The sequence below is a fragment of the Pseudophryne corroboree genome, chromosome 1, assembly GCF_028390025.1.
Source record: "Pseudophryne corroboree isolate aPseCor3 chromosome 1, aPseCor3.hap2, whole genome shotgun sequence".
Classification (NCBI taxonomy): Eukaryota; Metazoa; Chordata; class Amphibia; order Anura; family Myobatrachidae; genus Pseudophryne; species Pseudophryne corroboree.
The window spans coordinates 289,752,630-289,772,049 of NC_086444.1; positions in this window are offsets into that span (position 1 = coordinate 289,752,630).

Here is a 19,420-nt window from a genome sequence, read left to right on the forward strand (position 1 = left end):
TGAACACACATGTTATCATACACCTGTTACTTGATTTTATCCTATATCAATTAAGGATGTCAGTTTTTCTATGTATTAGCGCATTTATGCTGCGCTTTGTGATCCGTTTTTTCTTCCCACAATGACACCACGTCTGGAGGCGGAAGCGCCTTGCGTGTCAGTTGTGATGTGCGTTCCACTGAGTATTCAGTGTGAGACTGCGGGGCCGGAAGTAGCAACTTGTGGTTTAAAGAAGGCGGAAGTTCTATGCGGGTCACTGACGGCGTGCGCTCCACCTACGGCACTGACACATGCGGAGAGGGTGAGCGCTTAGACATCATATACCTATACTTCTTATGTGCGATATTGTTGTTGTAAGTTATGTACAAGTATGTACAGTGTTGTGATCCATGTGTGTTTAATGAGGATGTTATCTTATTAAAATTTGAATGACCGTGATTGGTAATTAAATAGATGGGCGGGCTTTGGTTGGGTATTTGTAGTTCCACACTGAGGGTCATTTGATATGTGATTCTGACGATTGTATATACTGGTCTGGAAAAAGGTCCGGCTTGGGACCGAAACGTCGACCAACCATGAATAAGTCGCTGATGTGAAATTTGATAAACGTCTTTTGCATTTTCAATACCAGTCTGGTGAGTGCCTTCTTTACAATTGGATATATATATATATATATATATGTATATATATATAGTCAAATGGTCAATTACCAGTACTGCGCTAATTTAGACCTTTTTAGGGGTATTTATAGTGGTGATAGAAATAGCAATTCTCTACTTTAAAACTTAATCATGGAGTACAATCAAGTTTCCATAAAAATATAACAATTTATTAAAAAGTGTTTAGACATTCAAAACAATAAAATAATACAGTTGGAATGGAACTTTTCCTCTCTCAATCTGGCTTATGGTTCTCTAGAACATTATGTTTCCTGTAAGGATGTCTCCAATGCGTTTCGTCATCAATGACTTCATCAGGGGTGTTCTCCCCCCCCTTTTTTTAAATGAAAAAGCATAAAAAAATTATTGTCTGAATGCATTAACTAGTAATACATTTAATCAGTTTAACAACATAAGTTAAATGAAAGCAGAATGGTTTTAGGTGTTCAATGGTCAAGGAATAAACATATGGTAAGTATAATATTTGTTTATCAACATATATTAAGTATGAGCTCAATAGTTTTCACATATTCGATGGAAAAAAATAAGAGTTCAAGTATCATAAGTATACTCAAGACTATTGGTCTGAAAAACCTTCTAAACATTATAGTATATACAATATTTAAGACGTAAAACTTTTTGTGGTCTAAACTAGGATCCAAGTGAGGTATATGTAACCTCACTTGGATCCTAGTTTAGACCACAAAATTTTTTATGTCTTAAATATTGTATATATGTACTATAATGTTTAGAAGGCTGTTCAGGCAAAAGGTCCTAAGTATACTTACTATACTTGTACTCCTATTTTTTTTATTTTTTACCCTTATCATCACATCTTGAGCCTGATCTGAGCATGGCTCAGGTTTTCCCACCAGACTCAGAAACCAGAACGAGGCAAAATGCCATCATCGCACAGTTGAATTCTCGTGGGTTTTGGTTTCCATTTAAGGAGCCACATCACGCTGCCATTTTCACTCCAGTCCCGGAGAGTGTAGCAATAGGATGTGTCTACTCAGTTTCTGTGTGGGAAAGTGGCGTGGCACGTGGGATGGCGACCTGCTCTTTTGTATTATTATAGTGCTGTCTTCTGCTGCATCAGTCCAGTGGTGTTGTCATGTGTGGGAAGTGGCATGGCACATGGGTGGTGACCTGCTCTTTTGTATCATTCCAGTGCTGTCTTGTGATGCATCAGTCCAGTGGTGGTGTCCTGTGCTGCCATACAGTAAATCCAGTGGTGGTGTCCTGTGCTGCCATGAGTCCAGTGGTGCTGCTGCATAAGTCCAGTGCAGTGGCACTGCCTTGTGCTGCATCAGTCCAATGTTGGTGTCCTATGCTGCCATAAGTCCAGTGGTGCTGCCCTATAAGTCCTGTCCAGTGGTGCTGCTGTATAAGTCCAGGGGTACTGCCATATAAGTCCAGTGGTGCTGCCATATAAGTCCAGTGGTGCTGCTGTATAAGTCCAGGAGTACTGCCATATAAGTCCACTACAGTGGTTCTGTCATATACGCCCAGTCCAGTGGTGCTGCTGTACAAGTCCAGTCCACTGTTGCTGCTGTAAAAGTCCAGTCCAGTGGTGCTGTCATATAAGTATAAGTCCAGTGGTACTGCCGTATAAATCCAGGGGTACTGCATTATAAGTCATGGGGTACTGCCATATAAGTCCAGGGATACTGCCATATAAGTCCAGTCCAATGGTGCTGTCATATAAGTTCAGTCCAGTGGTGTTGCTGTATAAGTCCAGGGATACTGCCATATAAGTCCAGGGGTACTGCCATATAAGTCAAGTGGCACTGCTGTATAAGTCCAGGGGTACTGCCGTATAAGTCCAGTCCAGTGGTGCTACCATATAGGTCCAGGGGTACTGCAGTAGAAGTACAGTGGTGCTGCTGTATAAGTCCAGGGGTACTACATATAAGTCCAGTCCAGTGGTGCTGCCATATAAGTCAGGGGTACTGCCGTATAAGTCATGGGGTACTGCCATATAAGTACAGCAGCACTGCAGCATAAGTCCAGGGGTGCTAGCATATAAATCTAGTGGTACTGCGGTATAAGTCATGGGGTACTGCCATATAAGTCCAGGGCTACTGCCGTATAAGTCCAGTCCAGTGGTGCTGCCATATAAGTCCATGGCTACTGCCGTATAAGTCCAGCAGTACTGTCATATAAGTGCAGTGGCACTGCCATATAAGTCCAGCAGTACTGCCGTATAAGTCCAGTGGTGCTGATGTAAAAGTCCAGTCCAGTGGTGCTGGTGTATAAGTCTAGGAGTACTGCAGTAAAAGTACAGTGGTGCTGCTGTATAAATCCAGGGGTGCTGCCGTATAAGTACAGGGGTACTGCCGTATAAGTCCAGGAATTCTGCCATATAAGTTCAGTGGTGTTGCAATATAAGTCCAGGGGTACTGCCATATAAGGCCAATCCAGTGGTGCTGCCATATATATCCAGTTTTACTGCAGAATATGTCCAGTGGTACTGCCATAGAATTCCCATGATACCGCCGTATTTGTCCAGTGGTGCTGCCAAATAAGTCCATGGGTATTGCCGTGTAAGTCCAGGGGTACTGCCGTATAAGGCCAATAAAGTGGTGCTGCCGTATAAGTCCAGAGGTACTGCCGTATAAGTCATGAGGTACTGCCGCATAAGTCCAGCGGTACTTCTGTATAAGTCCAGGGTTATTGCTATATAAGTCCAGGGGTACTGCCATATAAGTCTAGTCCAGTGGTGACTGTAGTCCAGTCTAGTGGTGCTGCTGTATAAGTCCAGTACAGTGATGCTGCTGTATAAATCCAGTCCAGTTGTGCTGCCTTATAAGACCAGTGTACTGCCATAAAAGTTTGTGGTGATTCAGTATACATCCAGGGGTACTGCCGAATAAGTCATGAGGTGCAGCCATAAAGGACTATCCTGTGGTGCTGTCATATAAGTCCATGGGTACTGCCATATAATTCCAGGGTTACTTCCGTATAAGTCCAGTGGTACTGCTGTATAAGTCCAGGGGTAATGCTATATAAGTCCAGGGGTACTGCTGTATAAGTCTAGTCCAGCGTTATTGCCATATAAGTCCAGTTCAGTGGTGCTGTCATATAACTCCAGTCCAGTGGTGCTGCCATATAAGTCCTGTCCAGTGGTGCTGCTGTATAAGTGCAGCGGTATTGTTGTTTAAGTCCAGAGGTGCTGTCATTTAAGTCCAGCGGTACTGCCATATAAGTCATGGGGTACTGCTGTTTAAGTCTCTTCCAGTGGTCCAGTCCAGTGGTTCTGCTGTATAAATCCAATCCAGTGATGCTGCCTTGTAAGTCCAGTCCAGTGTTGAGGCCATACAGGTCCAGTAGATCTGCCATATAAGTCAAGGGGTGCTGCCGTATAAGTCATGGGGTACTGCCATATAAGTCCAGTACAGTGATGCTGCCATATAAGTCCAAGGGTACTGCCGTATAAGGCCAATGCAGTGATGATGCCGTATAAGTCCAGGGGTACTGCTGCATAAGTCATGGGGTACTGCCGCATAAGTCCAGCGGCAATGCTTTATAAGTCCAGGGGTACTGCTATATAAGTACAGGGGTTCTGCCATATAAGTCTTGTCCAGTAGTGCTGCTGTATAAGTCCAGTCCAGTAGTGCTGCTGTATACAGTAAGTCCAGTACAGTGGTGCTGCCATATAAGTCCAGTGGTGTTGCCATATAAGTACAGGGATACTACCGTATAAGTCTAGTCCGGTAGTGCTGCCATATAAGTCCGGTCCAGTGGTGCTGCTGTATAAGTCCAGTCCAGTGGTGCTGCCATATAAGTCCAGGGGTACTGTCATATAAGTCCAGGGGTACTGCCATATAAGTCCAGCAGTACTGCTGTATATGTCCAGGGGTACTGCCGTACAAGTCCAGGGGTACTGCCGTATAAGTCTAGTCCAGTGCTGCTGCCTTATAAGTCCAGTCCAGTGGTGCTGCCACATAAGTCCAGGTGTACTGCTGTATAAGTCCAGCGATACTGATGTATAAGTCCAGTGGTGCTGTCGTATAAGTCCAGGGGTACTGTTGTATAAGTCCAGGGGTACTGCCATATAAGTTCAGTCCAGTGGTGCTGCCTTATAAGTCCAGGGGTATTGCTGTATAAGTTCAGTGGTGCTGCCGTATAAGTCCAGGGGCACTGCTGTACAATTCCAGGGGTACTTCCATCTAAGTCCTGTCCAGTGGTGCTGCCTAATAAGTCCATTCCAGTGGTGCTACCATATAAGTCCAGGGCTACTGCCGTATAAGTTCAGGGGTACTGCAGTATAAATCCAGGGTTACTGCCATATATGTTCAGTCCAGTGGTGCTGCCTTATAAGTCCAGGGGTACTGCCATATAAGTCCAGGGTTACTGCCGTATAAGTCCAGCGGTACTACTGTATCATTCCAGGGGTACTGTTATATAAGTCCAGGGGTACTGTCGTATAAGTCCAGTTCAGTGGTGCTGCCATATAAGTCCAGTTCAGTGGTGCTGCCATATAACTCCAGTCCAGTGGTGCTGCCGTATAAGTCCTGTCCAGTGGTGCTGCTGTATAAGTGCAGCGGTATTGTTGTATAAGTCCAGAGGTGCTGTCATTTAAGTCCAGCGGTACTGCCATATAAGTCATGGGGTACTGCTGTTTAAGTCTCTTCCAGTGGTCCAGTCCAGTGGTTCTGCTGTATAAATCCAATCCAGTGATGCTGCCTTGTAAGTCCAGTCCAGTGGTGAGGCCATACAGGTCCAGTAGATCTGCCATATAAGTCAAGGGGTGCTGCCGTATAAGTCATGGGGTACTGCCATATAAGTCCAGTACAGTGATGCTGCCATATAAGTCCAAGGGTACTGCCGTATAAGGCCAATGCAGTGATGATGCCGTATAAGTCCAGGGGTACTGCTGCATAAGTCATGGGGTACTGCCGCATAAGTCCAGCGGCAATGCTTTATAAGTCCAGGGGTACTGCTATATAAGTACAGGGGTTCTGCCATATAAGTCTTGTCCAGTAGTGCTGCTGTATAAGTCCAGTCCAGTAGTGCTGCTGTATACAGTAAGTCCAGTACAGTGGTGCTGCCATATAAGTCCAGTGGTGTTGCCATATAAGTACAGGGATACTACCGTATAAGTCTAGTCCGGTAGTGCTGCCATATAAGTCCGGTCCAGTGGTGCTGCTGTATAAGTCCAGTCCAGTGGTGCTGCCATATAAGTCCAGGGGTACTGTCATATAAGTCCAGGGGTACTGCCGTATAAGTCCAGCAGTACTGCTGTATATGTCCAGGGGTACTGCCGTACAAGTCCAGGGGTACTGCCGTATAAGTCTAGTCCAGTGCTGCTGCCTTATAAGTCCAGTCCAGTGGTGCTGCCACATAAGTCCAGGTGTACTGCTGTATAAGTCCAGCGGTACTGATGTATAAGTCCAGTTGTGCTGTCGTATAAGTCCAGGGGTACTGCCATATAAGTTCAGTCCAGTGGTGCTGCCTTATAAGTCCAGGGGTATTGCTGTATAAGTTCAGTGGTGCTGCCGTATAAGTCCAGGGGCACTGCTGTACAATTCCAGGGGTACTTCCATATACGTCCAGTCCAGTGGTGCTGCCTAATAAGTCCATTCCAGTGGTGCTACCATATAAGTCCAGGGCTACTGCCGTATAAGTTCAGGGGTACTGCCGTATAAATCCAGGGTTACTGCCATATATGTTCAGTCCAGTGGTGCTGCCTTATAAGTCCAGGGGTACTGCCATATAAGTCCAGGGTTACTGCCATATAAGTCCAGCGGTACTACTGTATCATTCCAGGGGTACTGTTATATAAGTCCAGGGGTACTGTCGTATAAGTCCAGTTCAGTGGTGCTGCCATATAAGTCCAGTTCAGTGGTGCTGCCATATAACTCCAGTCCAGTGGTGCTGCCGTATAAGTCCAGGGGTACTGCCATATAAGTCCAGCGGTATTGTTGTATAAGTCCAGCGGTACTGCCGTATAAGTCCCGTGGTACTGCCGTATAATTCCAGTCCAGTAGTGCTGCCTTATAAGTCCAGTCCAGTGGTGTTGCAACATAAGTCCAGGGCTACTGCCATATAAGTCCAGCGTTACTGCCATATAAGTCCAGTGGTGCTGCTGTATAAGTACAGGGGTACTGCCGTATAAGTCCAGGGGTACTGCCATATAAGTTCAGTCCAGTGGTGCTGCCTTATAAGTCCTGGGCTACTGCCGTATAAGTCCAGCAGTACTGCCATATATGTCCCGCGGTGCTGCCGTATTTAATCCAGGGGTACTGCCGTACAATTCCAGGGGTACTGCCATATAAGTCCAGTCCAGTGGTGCTGCCTTGGTGCTGCCATATAAGTCCATGGGTACTGCCATATAAGTCCAGGGGTACTGCCATATAATTTCAGTCCAGTGGTGCTGCCTTATAAGTCCAGTGGTTTTACTGTATCAGTCCAGTGATACTGCTATATAACTCCAGGGGTACTGCCTTATAAATTTAATCCAGTGGTGCTGCCACATATAAATCCAGTTCAGTGGTGCTGCCATATAAGTCCAGTCAAGTGGTGCTGTCGTATAAGTCCAGTTCAGTGGTGCTACCATATAAGTCATGGGGTGCTGCCATATAAGTTCAGCAGTATTGTTGTTTAAGTCCAGGGGTACTGCTGTTTAAGTACAGCGGTACTGCCGTATAAGTCCAGTGGTGCTGTTGTATAAGTCCAGGGGTACTGCCATATAAGTCCAGGGGTACTGCCATATAAGTCCAGGGGTAGTGCAGTATAAGTCTCGTCCAGTGGTGCTGCCATATAAGTCCGGTCCAGTGGTCCTGCCGTATAAATCATGGGGTACTGCTGTACAAGTCCAGAAGTCCAGTCCAGTGGTGAGGCCTTATACAGTAAGTCCAGTCCAGTGGTGCTTTTATATACGTCCAGGGGTACTGCCATATAAGTCCAGCAGTACTGCTATATAAGTCTATGGTTACTGTCGTATAAGTCCAGGGGTACTGGAGTATAAATCCAGTCCAGTTGTGCTGCTGTATAAGTCCAGTCCCTTGGTGCTGCCGTAAAAGTCCAGTCCAGTGGTGCTGCCGTATAAGTCTAGGGCTACTGCCATATAAGTCCAGCGGTACTACCGTATAAGTCCAGGGTTACTGCCGTATAAGTCCAGTGGTACTGTCGTGTAAGTCCAGGGGTACTGCCGTATAAGTCCAGGGGTACTGCCGTATAAGTCCAGTGGTGCTGTCCTGTGCTGTATATTATTTACTCCAAATAAAGGGGTTATTAATATTTAATCCAAATAATTTTTACAGGTTTTGCCCTGTGTGGTGTAGGGGTACTATCTCCTGTGCCGCATATTGTTACATAACTCCAGAAAAATAATGGAGAACAGAAATTTGGAGGATGAAATAGGGAAAGATCAAGAACCACTTCCTTCTAGTGCTAAAGCTGCTGCCACTAGTCAAGACATAGATGATGAAATACCATCAACGTCTTCTGCCAAGGCCGATGCCGAATGTCATTGTAGAGGGTTTGTAAAATCCAAAAAAACAAAGGGGGTCATTCCGAGTTGTTCGCTCGCAAGCAGCTTTTAGCAGCTTTGCACACGCTAAGCCGCCGCCTACTGGGAGTGAATCTTAGCTTATCAAAATTGCGAACGAAAGATTAGCAAAATAGCGAATAGACACTTCTTAGCAGTTTCTGAGTAGCTCCACACTTACTCGGCATCTGCGATCAGTTCAGTGTTTGTCGTTCCTGGTTTGACGTCACAAACACACCCAGCGTTCGCCCAGACACTCCTCCGTTTCTCCAGCCACTCCCGCGTTTTTCCCAGAAACGGTAGCGTTTTTTTGCACACACTCATAAAACTGCCTGTTTCTGCCCAGAGAGACTGGTGAGAAAATTGTCAACTTAAGTGGAACGTGACCCGTCAACAGCTCCTCTTTAATTTTCTCCCGCAACTAGGGCTGTGAGGAAAAGGATAAAATTTCTGAGCCCACCCGCTGGCGGTGATGCAGAGCAGTCAGGAGCAAGTGTTGACATCTGGTCTGGACTGAAGGAGCTGCCAACGATTACTGACATATCTACTCTCACTGCATATGATGCTGTCACCATTGAAAGAATGGTGGAGGATTATAAGGGTGACAGTATCCAAGTAGGCATGTCAGACAGTCCGTATGTATACTGGCAGGAAAAAGAGGCAATTTGGAGGCACAAACTGGATTTATTTTACCTAAGTTGCTTCCCCTCCAGCGTGTACTTCAAAAGAGTGTTTATTGCAGCTGGTAACCTTGTCAGCAATCAGCGTAGGAGGTTACTTCCACAAAATGTGGAGAATATGATGTTCCTCAAAATGAATTATAAATTCCTCCAGGAAGACATATATCAGCAATTGCCTCCAGAAAGTACACAGGGACCTGTGATGGTGGATTTCAGTGGGGACGAATTAATACTCTGTGAGGAGGAGGATGTACACACTGAAAGGGGTGAGGAATCAGAGGATGAGGACAAAATCTTGCCTCTGTAGAGCAAGTTTGTGCACGAAGATATTAATTGCTTCTTTTTTTGTGGGGGCCCAAACAAACCAATAATTTCAGCCACAGTCATGTAGCAGACCCTGTCGCTGAAATAATTGGTTTGTTAAAGTGTGCATGTTCTGTTTATACAACATAAGGGTGGGTGGGAGGAACCAAGGACAATTCCATCTTGCACCTCTTTTTTTTCTTTGCATTATGTGCTGTTTGGGTCCTAGTTTTTAAAATTGCCATCCTGTCTGCCACTGAAGTGCCACTCCTAGATGGGCCAGGTGTTTGTGCCGCACACTTGTGAGGCTCAGCTTAGTCATCCAGCTACTTCGGTGCACACTTTTTTCTTCGTATCATGTGCTGTTTGGGGCCTAGTTCTTAAAAGTGCCATCCTATCTGACACTGCAGTGCCACTCCTACATGGGCCAGGTGTTTGTGCCGCACACTTGTGTTGCTTAGCTTAGTCGTCCAGCAACCTCGGTGCACCTCTTTTTGTCTTTGCATGATGTATTGCTTGGGGCCTAGTTTTTAAAAGTGTCATCCTGTCTGACATTGCAGTGCCACGCCTACATGGGCCAGATGTTTCTGCCACACACTTGTGTCGCTTAGCAAAGTCATCCAGCTACCTCAGTGCAACCTTTTGGCCTAAAAACAATATTGTGATTAGAGATGTGCACCGGACATTTTTCGGGTTTTGTGTTTTGGTTTTGGATTCGATTCCGCGGACGTGTTTTGGATTCGGATGCGTTTTGGCAAAACCTCCCTGAAAATTTTTTGTCGGATTCGGGTGTGTTTTGGATTCAGGTGTTTTTTTTTTTTTATAAACTCAAAAACAGCTTAAATAATAGAATTTGGGGGTCATTTTGATCCCATAGTATTATTAACCTCAATAACCATAATTTCCACTCATTTGCAGTCTATTCTGAACACCTCACACCTCACAATATTATTTTTAGTCCTAAAATTTGCACCGAGGTCGCTGGATGGCTAAGCTAAGCGACCTAACTGGCCGGAACAAACACCTGGCCCATCTAGGAGTGGCACTGCAGTGTCAGACAGGATGGCACTTAAAAAAATAGTCCCCAAACAGCACATGATGCAAAGAAAAAAAGAGGTGCACCAAGGTCGCTGGATGGCTAAGCTAAGCGACCCAAGTGGCTGGCACAAACACCTGGCCCATCTAGGAGTGGCACTGCAGTGTCAGACAGGATGGTACTTAAAAAAATAGTCCCCAAATAGCACATGATGCAAAGAAAAAAAGAGGTGCACCAAGGTCGCTGGATGGCTAAGCTAAGCGACCCAAGTGGCCAGCACAAACACCTGGCCCATCTAGGAGTGGCACTGCAATGTCACACAGGATGGCACTTAAAAAAATTAGCCCCAAACAGCACATGATGCAGAGATAAATAAAAAAAGAGGTGCAAAATGGAATTGTGCTTGGGCCCTCCCACCAACCCTTATTTTGTATAAACAGGACATGCACACTTTAGCAAACCCATCATTTCAGTGACATGGCCTGCAGGACTATTGGCGTTCCTGTCTAAGGAGGAAATTGACACTGAGGGAGTTGATGGTGTGGTTTGCAGGAGCTTGGGTACAAAAGGAAGGGATTTAGTTGTCAGTGGATTGCTTCCGCTGTCACCCAAAGTTTTTGAACTTGTCAATGACTTCTGATGAATGCACTCCAGGTGACGTATAAGGGAGGATGTTCCTAGGTGGTTAACGTCCTTACCCCTACTTATTACAGCTTGACAAAGGCAACACACGGCTTGACACCTGTTGTCCGCATATCTGTTAAAATAATTCAACACCGAAGAGGTGATTTTTTTGTAATTTGCCCAGGCATGTCAATGGCCATATTCGTCCCACGGACAACAGGTGTCTCCCCGGGTGCCTGACTTAAACAAACCACCTCACCATCAGAATCCTCCATGTCAATTTCCTCCTCAGCGCCAGCAACACCCATATCCTCATCCTGGTGTACTTCAACACTGACATCTTCAATTTGACTATCAGGAACTGGATTGCGGGTGCTCCTTCCAGCACTTGCAGGTGGCGTGCAAATGGTGGAAGGCGCCACCTCTTCCCGTCCAGTGTTGGGAAGGTCAGGCATCGCAACTGACACAATTGTACTCTCCTTGGGGATTTGTGATTTAGAAGAACGTACAGTGCTTTGCCGTGCTTTTGCCAGCTTAAGTCTTTTCATTTTTCTAGCGGGAGGATGAGTGCTTCCATCCTCATGCGAAGCTGAACCACTAGCCATGAACATAGGACAGGGCCTCAGCCGTTCCTTGCCACTCCGCGTCGTAAATTGCATATTGGCAAGTTTACGCTTCTCATCAGACACTTTTAATTTAGATTTTTGGGTCATTTTACTGAACTTTTGTTTTTTGGATTTTACATGCTCTCTACTATGACATTGGGCATCCGCCTTGGTAGACGACGTTGATGGCATTTCATCGTCTCGGCCATGACTAATGGCAGCAGCTTCAGCACGAGGTGGAAGTGGATCTTGATCTTTCCCTATTTTACCATCCACATTTTTGTTCTCCATCTTTTAATGTGTGGAATTATATGCCAGTAATATATCAATAGCAATGGCCTACAGTACCGTACTGCTATATATATACTGGTGGTCAGCACATTTCTGCACTGTCCTCCTACTATATACTGCGCACAACTACAATGCAGCACAGATATGGATAGTATACTTGACGACACAGAGGTAGAGCAATGGACTACTGTACTGTACTGCTATATGTATACTGGTGGTCAGCAAAATTCTGCACTGTCCTCCTACTATATACTGCGCACAACTACAATGCAGCACAGATATGGATAGTATGCTTGACGACACAGAGGTAGAGCAATGGACTACTGTACCGTACTGCTATATATATACTGGTGGTCAGCAAAATTTTGCACTGTCCTCCTACTATATACTGCGCACAACTACAATGCAGCACAGATATGGACAGTATACTTGACGACACAGAGGTAGAGCAATGGACTACTGTACCGTACTGCTATATATATACTGGTGGTCAGCAAAATTCTGCACTGTCCTCCTACTATATACTGTGCACAACTACAATTCAGCACAGATATGGATAGTATACTTGATGACACAGAGGTAGAGCAATGGACTACTGTACCGTACTGCTATATATATATACTGGTGGTCAACAAGTTTTACCTCACTCTGACCACCTAGTGGATATACGTCAGGAACCCTGGGAAAACCCGGGTACGAAGTTTGTGCCTCAACAGAAGATGCTGGCTCGCTATCCCCTCGCGCCAGAGCTGTCTAAAAATTGGGAAACGCCTCCTCAAGTGGACTCACATGTGGCTAGGATGGTGGTTTCCTCAGCTCTACCTGTCACTACCGTCACGTCTCTAAAAGAGCCTACGGATAAACGTGTGGAGGGTTGTCTGAAAGCAATTTACACCCTCACGGGTGCTGCACAAAGGCCCACTATCGCAGCTACATGGGCTGCTGAGGCTATTGAATCATGGGCCTTGGAGTTAGAAGCTGAAATCTCTTCTGACCATGCTAGACAATGCTTGTCATATATTGTCACAGCTTCTCGATATATTAAAGAGGCGACTTCTGATGCCGGTATCCTAGCATCCAAGGCCTCTACTACGTCAGTCCTGGCTCGCCGGATATTGTGGCTAAGATCCTGATCTGTGGATCTGGACTCTAGAAAAACCCTGGAGGTACTCCCTTTCAAGGGAGATATTCTGTTTGGGGAGGACTTAAATAAGATAGTGGCTGACTTGGCTACTGCCAAAACTGCCTGTCTGCCTAATACCGCTCCTTCTGTGTCGAAGGCTAAAGGTACGTCCTTTCGCTCCTTTCATCCTTCAGGTAAAGCAAAAGGTCAGGCGTACCATAAGGAGGTCCGCACTTCCAAACCTGGTAAGCCGAAGCCCAAAAGAGCCTGGGCTGCTCGTCAGCCAGCTGCCAAGACCAATAACCCTGCCGCATGACGGGGCGGGGGATCCCAGGGTGGGGGGCTGGCTTCTAGGGTATACCCAGGAATGGTTGAAGACCACTTCAAATGCCTAGGTATGGGAAGTCGTCACTCGAGGTTACGCCATAGCCTTCAAATACCGACCCCCTTACTGATTTTTCCAGACAGACGTACCTGTGGAACAGACAAAGGCAAAAACTCTACACTCGGTGGTACAGACCCTCCTGGATACAGGAGTCGTAGTACAGGTGCCTTTTGCTCAGAGGGGCCGGGGGTACTATTCTCCGCTGTTTCTAGTCCCGAAACCGAATGGGTCCTCCCGGCCCATTCTCAACCTCAAGGCATTGAACAGGTTTGTGAAGGTTTCCAAGTTCCATATGGAAACCCTTCGCTCTATAGCTCTGGCCTTGGAACCTGGGGACTACATGGTCTCCCTGGACATACAGGATGCTTACCTGCATATTCCTATAGCAGTGTCACATCAACAATACCTGAGGTTCGCTATTGGCAACTTACATTACCAGTTTCGGGCGTTACCTTTTGGTTTAACAACGGTTCTGCGAGTCTTCACCAAAGTCATGGCGGTGATGACGGTGGTACTCCGCCGTCAAGGGGTCAGGATACTGCCGTATCTGGACGACGTGTTAATCCTGGCAAATTCCCCAGATCTTCTCCTATGTCATCTGGATATGACGGTCCGGTTTCTGCAAGCCCACGGGTGGCTCATCAACTGGAAGAAATCCTCCCTGGTCCCAGCTCAGAGCATGGTGAACCTGGGAGCGTTGTTGGACACTCAGAACTAGAGGTTGTTCTTGTCTCAGGAGAAAGTCCTGAAGCTTCAGGACAGGATTAGTTGCTTCCTTTCTTATCCGCAAGTGTCGATACATTCGGCAATGCAGGGGCTGGGCCTAATGGTATCAGCATTCGACATGGTGGAGTATGCTCAATTCCATTCTCGCACCCTTCAGAGGCTGATTCTAGCCAAGTGGGACTGCCTGCATCACCGGATCAGATCTCAAATGATCTTATTGACTCCGGAGGTCCGTCTGTCGCTACACTGGTGGCTCCAGGACCAACAATTGTGCAGGGGTCGTCCCTTCTGGATATCCAACTGGGTCCTGTTGATGACAGAGGCCAGTCTAAGATTTTGGGGGCACGGTGCTGGAGCAACACTCCCTTCATGGTTGGTGGACCAAGGAGGAATCTCACCTCTCGATCAACATTCTGGAATTGTGGGCGGTCTTCAATGCGTTGAACCTGGCCCAGCATTTAATTCAGAACCGTCCTGTTCAAGTACAGTCGGACAATGCCACCACAGTGGCTTACATAAAACATCAAGGCGGCACTCGAAGCTGTTTGGCAATGAAGGAAGTCTCACGGATTCTACGTTGGGCGGAACGCCATCTACCGGCCATATCGGCAATATTTATTCCGGGAGTCCTGAATTGGGAAGCGGACTTTCTCAGTCATCAGGAAGTGCATGCCGGCGAGTGGGGCCTCCATCCAGAAGTGTTTCAACTCCTCGTGGAAAAGTGGGGTCTTCAAGATGTGGATCTGATGGCGTCTCGACACAATCACAAGGTTCCAGTATTCGGAGCAAGGACAAGGGATCCTCAAGCAGCATTCGTGGATGCGCTAACGGTGCCATGGAGGTTTCGGCTGCCGAATGTGTTCCCTCCGGTGTCACTCCTGCCCAGGGTAATTCGGAAGTTCAAACAAGAAAAAGGAAATATACTTCTCATAGCTCCGGCGTGGCCCAGACGGCACTGGTTCTCAGACCTTCAGGGTCTATCGTCAGAACGTCCAATTCTACTTCCTCAACGCCCAGATCTCCTCGTTCAGGGCCCCTGTGTCTACCAGGACCTAGCCCGGCTGTCTTTGACGGCATGGCTCTTGAAGCTTCCGTCTTGAGGGCTAAGGGTTTTTCTGAAGAGGTCATTAAAACTATGTTGCGGGCCCGGAAACCGGCTTCTGCTCGGATTTACCATAGGGTCTGGCATTCCTACTTTGTTTGGTGCGCATCTAACAATTATGATGCTTCCAAGTTTAGTACAGCCAAGCTTTTGGCTTTTCTGCAGCAGGTCCTAGAGTTGGGCCTGCGTCGGGCCTCCCTAAAGGTTCATATTTCTGCCTTGTCGGTGTGGTTTCAGAGAAAAATTGTGACTTTGCCTGATGTTCATACTTTCACTCAGGGTGTGTTGCGTATCCAACCTCCCTATGTCCCGCCTGTGGCTCCTTGTGACTTGTCGGTGGTTTTTGGAGGCATTACAGGAGCCTCCGTTTGAACCACTTGGTTCAGCTGACCTTAAGTGGCTTTCCCTTAAGGTGGTGTTCTTGCTTGCTATTGCCTCTGCTAGAAGAGTGTCGGATCTGGGTGCCTTATCTTGTAGTTCCCCATATCTGATTTTTCACCGTGATCGGGCGGTTCTTAGGACTCGTCCCGGATATTTACCTAAGGTGGTTTCTTCGTTCCACCTTAATCAGGAGATTGTGATTCCAGCCTTTGTCTCTCCTGATTTGTCTCCCAAAGAGCGGTCTTTGGATGTAGTACGGGCTCTCCGTATCTATGTGAAGAGAACTGCTTCTATCCGAAAATCTGGTTCTTTTTGTTTTGTTTGGATTTCACAAACGTGGCTGGCCTGCTCACAAGCAGACCTTGGCCAGATGGATTAGAATGGTGATTGCACATGCTTATGTGAAGGCTGGTCTCTCTGCTCCTGATCACATTAAGGCCCATTCTACTTGTTCTGTTGGACCTTCTTGGGCGGTCCAACGTGTTGCGACCCTTGAACAATTGTGCAAGGCGGTTACGTGGTCTTCCGGGAACACGTTCATAAGGTTCTATGCCTTCGATACTGCCGCTTCCCTGGATGCTTCCTTTGGATCCCGGGTTCTTGTGCCCGCTACAGCGTGTCCCCTCCCATAAGGAACTGCTTTAGGACATCCCCATTGTCCAATCCTTGTGGAGCCCAGTGTACCCCTCAGCAGAAAATGAGTTTTATGGTAAGAACTTACCTTTGTTAAAACTCTTTCTGCGGGGTACACTGGGCTCCACAAGGCGCCCACCCTGACGCACTAAGCTTCTTTGGGTTGGTATGGCATTGGCCGCTGACACTTCTCTGAGAGTGTGGTGTATGTGGCTACTAACTGTTGTCGTCTCTTTTCCTGCTACTGCATTGGGCTGCTTAACTAAAAACTGAGCTCCTGTGCTGGGAGGCGGGGTGATATAGGAGGCGGCGCTGTGCATTCTGGGAACAGTCAAAGCTTTGAGCCTGTTGGTGCCTCGGATCAAGATTCTACTCTACACCCCATTGTCCAATCCTTGTGGAGCCCAGTGTACCCCGCAGAAAGAGTTTTAACAAAGGTAAGATCTTACCATAAAACTCGTTTTTTTAATATTAGAGCATACAGTACTTTGTTAATGCTTGCTCCAGCACAAGGAAGGCTCCTCACTACAGCACTGCAGCAGCTGTTCATGCCTCTGTAGCCTCCCAGTCCTCACACTAACACACGGCAGGGGACCCGAGTCTTGTCTCTTCTCCTTCCTCTCAGTCCCCAACCAGTGCTGAACAGAGATTGAGGAATCTGCAGGGCAGTTGCTGGCACCAACTTGAATTATGAACCGCTTGCATCCGACACCCCTATCCCCCATATCTGCTCAAGTGTGTAAGTCCTCTCCTCCTCATACTTACTGCTTTCCATCCAGTGCAGCGGCGGACGGCTTATAATAAGTCTATCTGACTCATTATACAATGGGAGAGAAATAATCTTTATCAAGCCAGCGGCTGTGGTCCCCTTCATAGTGGCGGGCCCCGTGCAATGCACCGGCTGCAACACCGCTAGTTCTGCCACTGACAAGGAATGTATACTCAGTATGAACGTAACTACTAAAATTTTACTCTATTGGTAACCCAGAAGTTAGACTACTCTAGAGGTACTTCTTTTACTGGGCATTGGAGCAAATTCTTAAATCCTGCAATGCTATCAAATATAAGACAACACCAGGGCAGCAGAGAGTCTGGCCGGGCCCAGGTAATTTTCAGGAGGGGTTGCCTAATCATGGGAGGCATGGCCTGCACCCTTACCAAAAATACAGATAAAATAGTACTTTAAGTACCTAACTGGCATGTGCTGGGCTGAGGAGAAAAGTTGGCCGCCTCCGTCAGGCCTGGGCCCCTGCAAAAGTACCTGCTCCTGCCCCCTCTTGGCGCCACTGAACAACACACCCCAGTCGTGGCTATATTCATTTTTGTAGCATCACCATTTTCCTTGTACACTAAGCGGTCTATTTATGTACAAAATGTGCTACCTGAAAATTTGTTCCTCTACTTTTCTTTATTCTACTACATGTTCGCAGAAGTTGTGGGGTTGCTGCGAACAAGGATGACTGTTGAACTCACTGGGTCCAGCAACTGAACTGGTGGTGATGACATTCCTCTGTAGCACAGTGGGCCTGATTCTGAGGTGAATGTTATGTTGATGTTTGCGCAATTAAGTGATTATTTACTAAAACCCCTACGGCACATGCGTTGGCTATAGGGCATCCCTGGGCAGTGACTCAGAGTTGGTTGAAGTGAACGGAAAAAAATGCTTATCTCATGGGCACAATATGAGAGAGTCACATGTGTGTCAGTGAACATGGCTGCGCTCCCAAACGCAGACCCCCAGCCACAGAGGCCATTTTAGAGAACTTTCAGTAGGAGGCACTGCGAGTGGTACAATTGATAATGATGCATGCAATGGTGGTACATTGCTGGAGTGTTCAGAACCACAAGTAGATTTGCACTGTCCAGACATTGAAAGTGGTCGCCTCAGGGCTTGCCCATCCAGGCACACACTACTACACAAGGAGAAGGCGGAAATTAATATTTGAATATTATTGCAGAATAAAACCACAATCGCAATTTGAACTGCATTTACCCGTTTCAGGCCCAGTATGTATTTTTGCTCCTACATACGGTATCAAAAAAATTCATTCTGCACTATTTCTATAATTGACCAGATTTATGAAATGAGTGTAAGCACATGCAATTATATAAATATTTTTTTAATATGTAAATTACACCAAGAAATACATATTCTGATACCGGTTCAATAGTAAAATTCAAGCATTAAAAAGTGTATATTAAACCACATCCGTAAATCCTATTACTATATATACAATTCTATAGACTACATTCAAATTTAAAAATCCAGCTAATCTGGCCGCTAATATAGAGGTGTATCAATAAATTTGATACTGTACTCTCATAAACACGATATCCCGTGGTATTGTTAAATATGTTGAAAAGATGGAACCTTGGGCCCTCATTCCGAGTTGTTCGCTTGTTGCTGATTTTCTCTATTTTGCGATTAGTCGCTTACTGCGCATGCGCAATGTTCGCAGGGCGCATGCACTTAGTTATTTTACTCAACAGTTAGGTATTTTACTCACGGCATTACGAGGAATTTTCTTCGTTCTGGTGATCGGAGTGTGATTGACAGGAAGTGGGTGTTTCTGGTCGGAAACTGACCGTTTTATGGGTGTGTGTGAAAAAACGCTGCCGTTTCTGGGAAAAATGCGGGAGTCTCTGGAGAAATGGGGGAGTGTTTGGGCGAACGCTGGGTGTGTTTGTGACGTCAAACCAGGAACGAAACTAACTGAACTGATCTCAGTGGCAGAGTAAGTGTCGAGCTACTCAGAAACTGCTAAGAAATTTCTATTCGCAAGTTTGAGAATCTTTCGTTTGCAATTCTGCTAAGCTAAGATTCACTCCCAGTAGGCGGCGGCTAAGCGTGTGCAATGCTGCTAAAAGCAGTTTGCGAGCGAACAACTCGGAATGAGGGCCTTAGTTCCCTTCAGTCTCGCAGGGAATATCAATAATTGTCCTAATAAAAGTACTTTCCAAGTAATTTATATACAGTATATCAGCTACACAATTGCACTGTGTGTTTATTTGCAGGCAAACTCTGTTGTAGCAAAACGGTACATGCATATGCTCAATTAAGCCATATGTACGGAATACTACCAGGCTCACCACTGCATGATCAATGGGATGGCTTCTCCAGTGAATGGACAGCACTCTTTGATAAAGCTCCAGGATGAGCGAAATGCGTCAGAGATATCGGTGATGAAGGATACCATTATTGTGGACGATCTATCATGGACATTATCTCACCACCAGATAACGGCAGCATTTAGTTGGGCAGCTATTGGAAGTTGTAGCGGCACATGAACTGTGGAGAACGGAGACGTCCGGTGCCTCCTAGCTGGCTCCTTCCTTATTCAGCAGTGCTGACCATTCACTAGAGAAGCCACCCCATT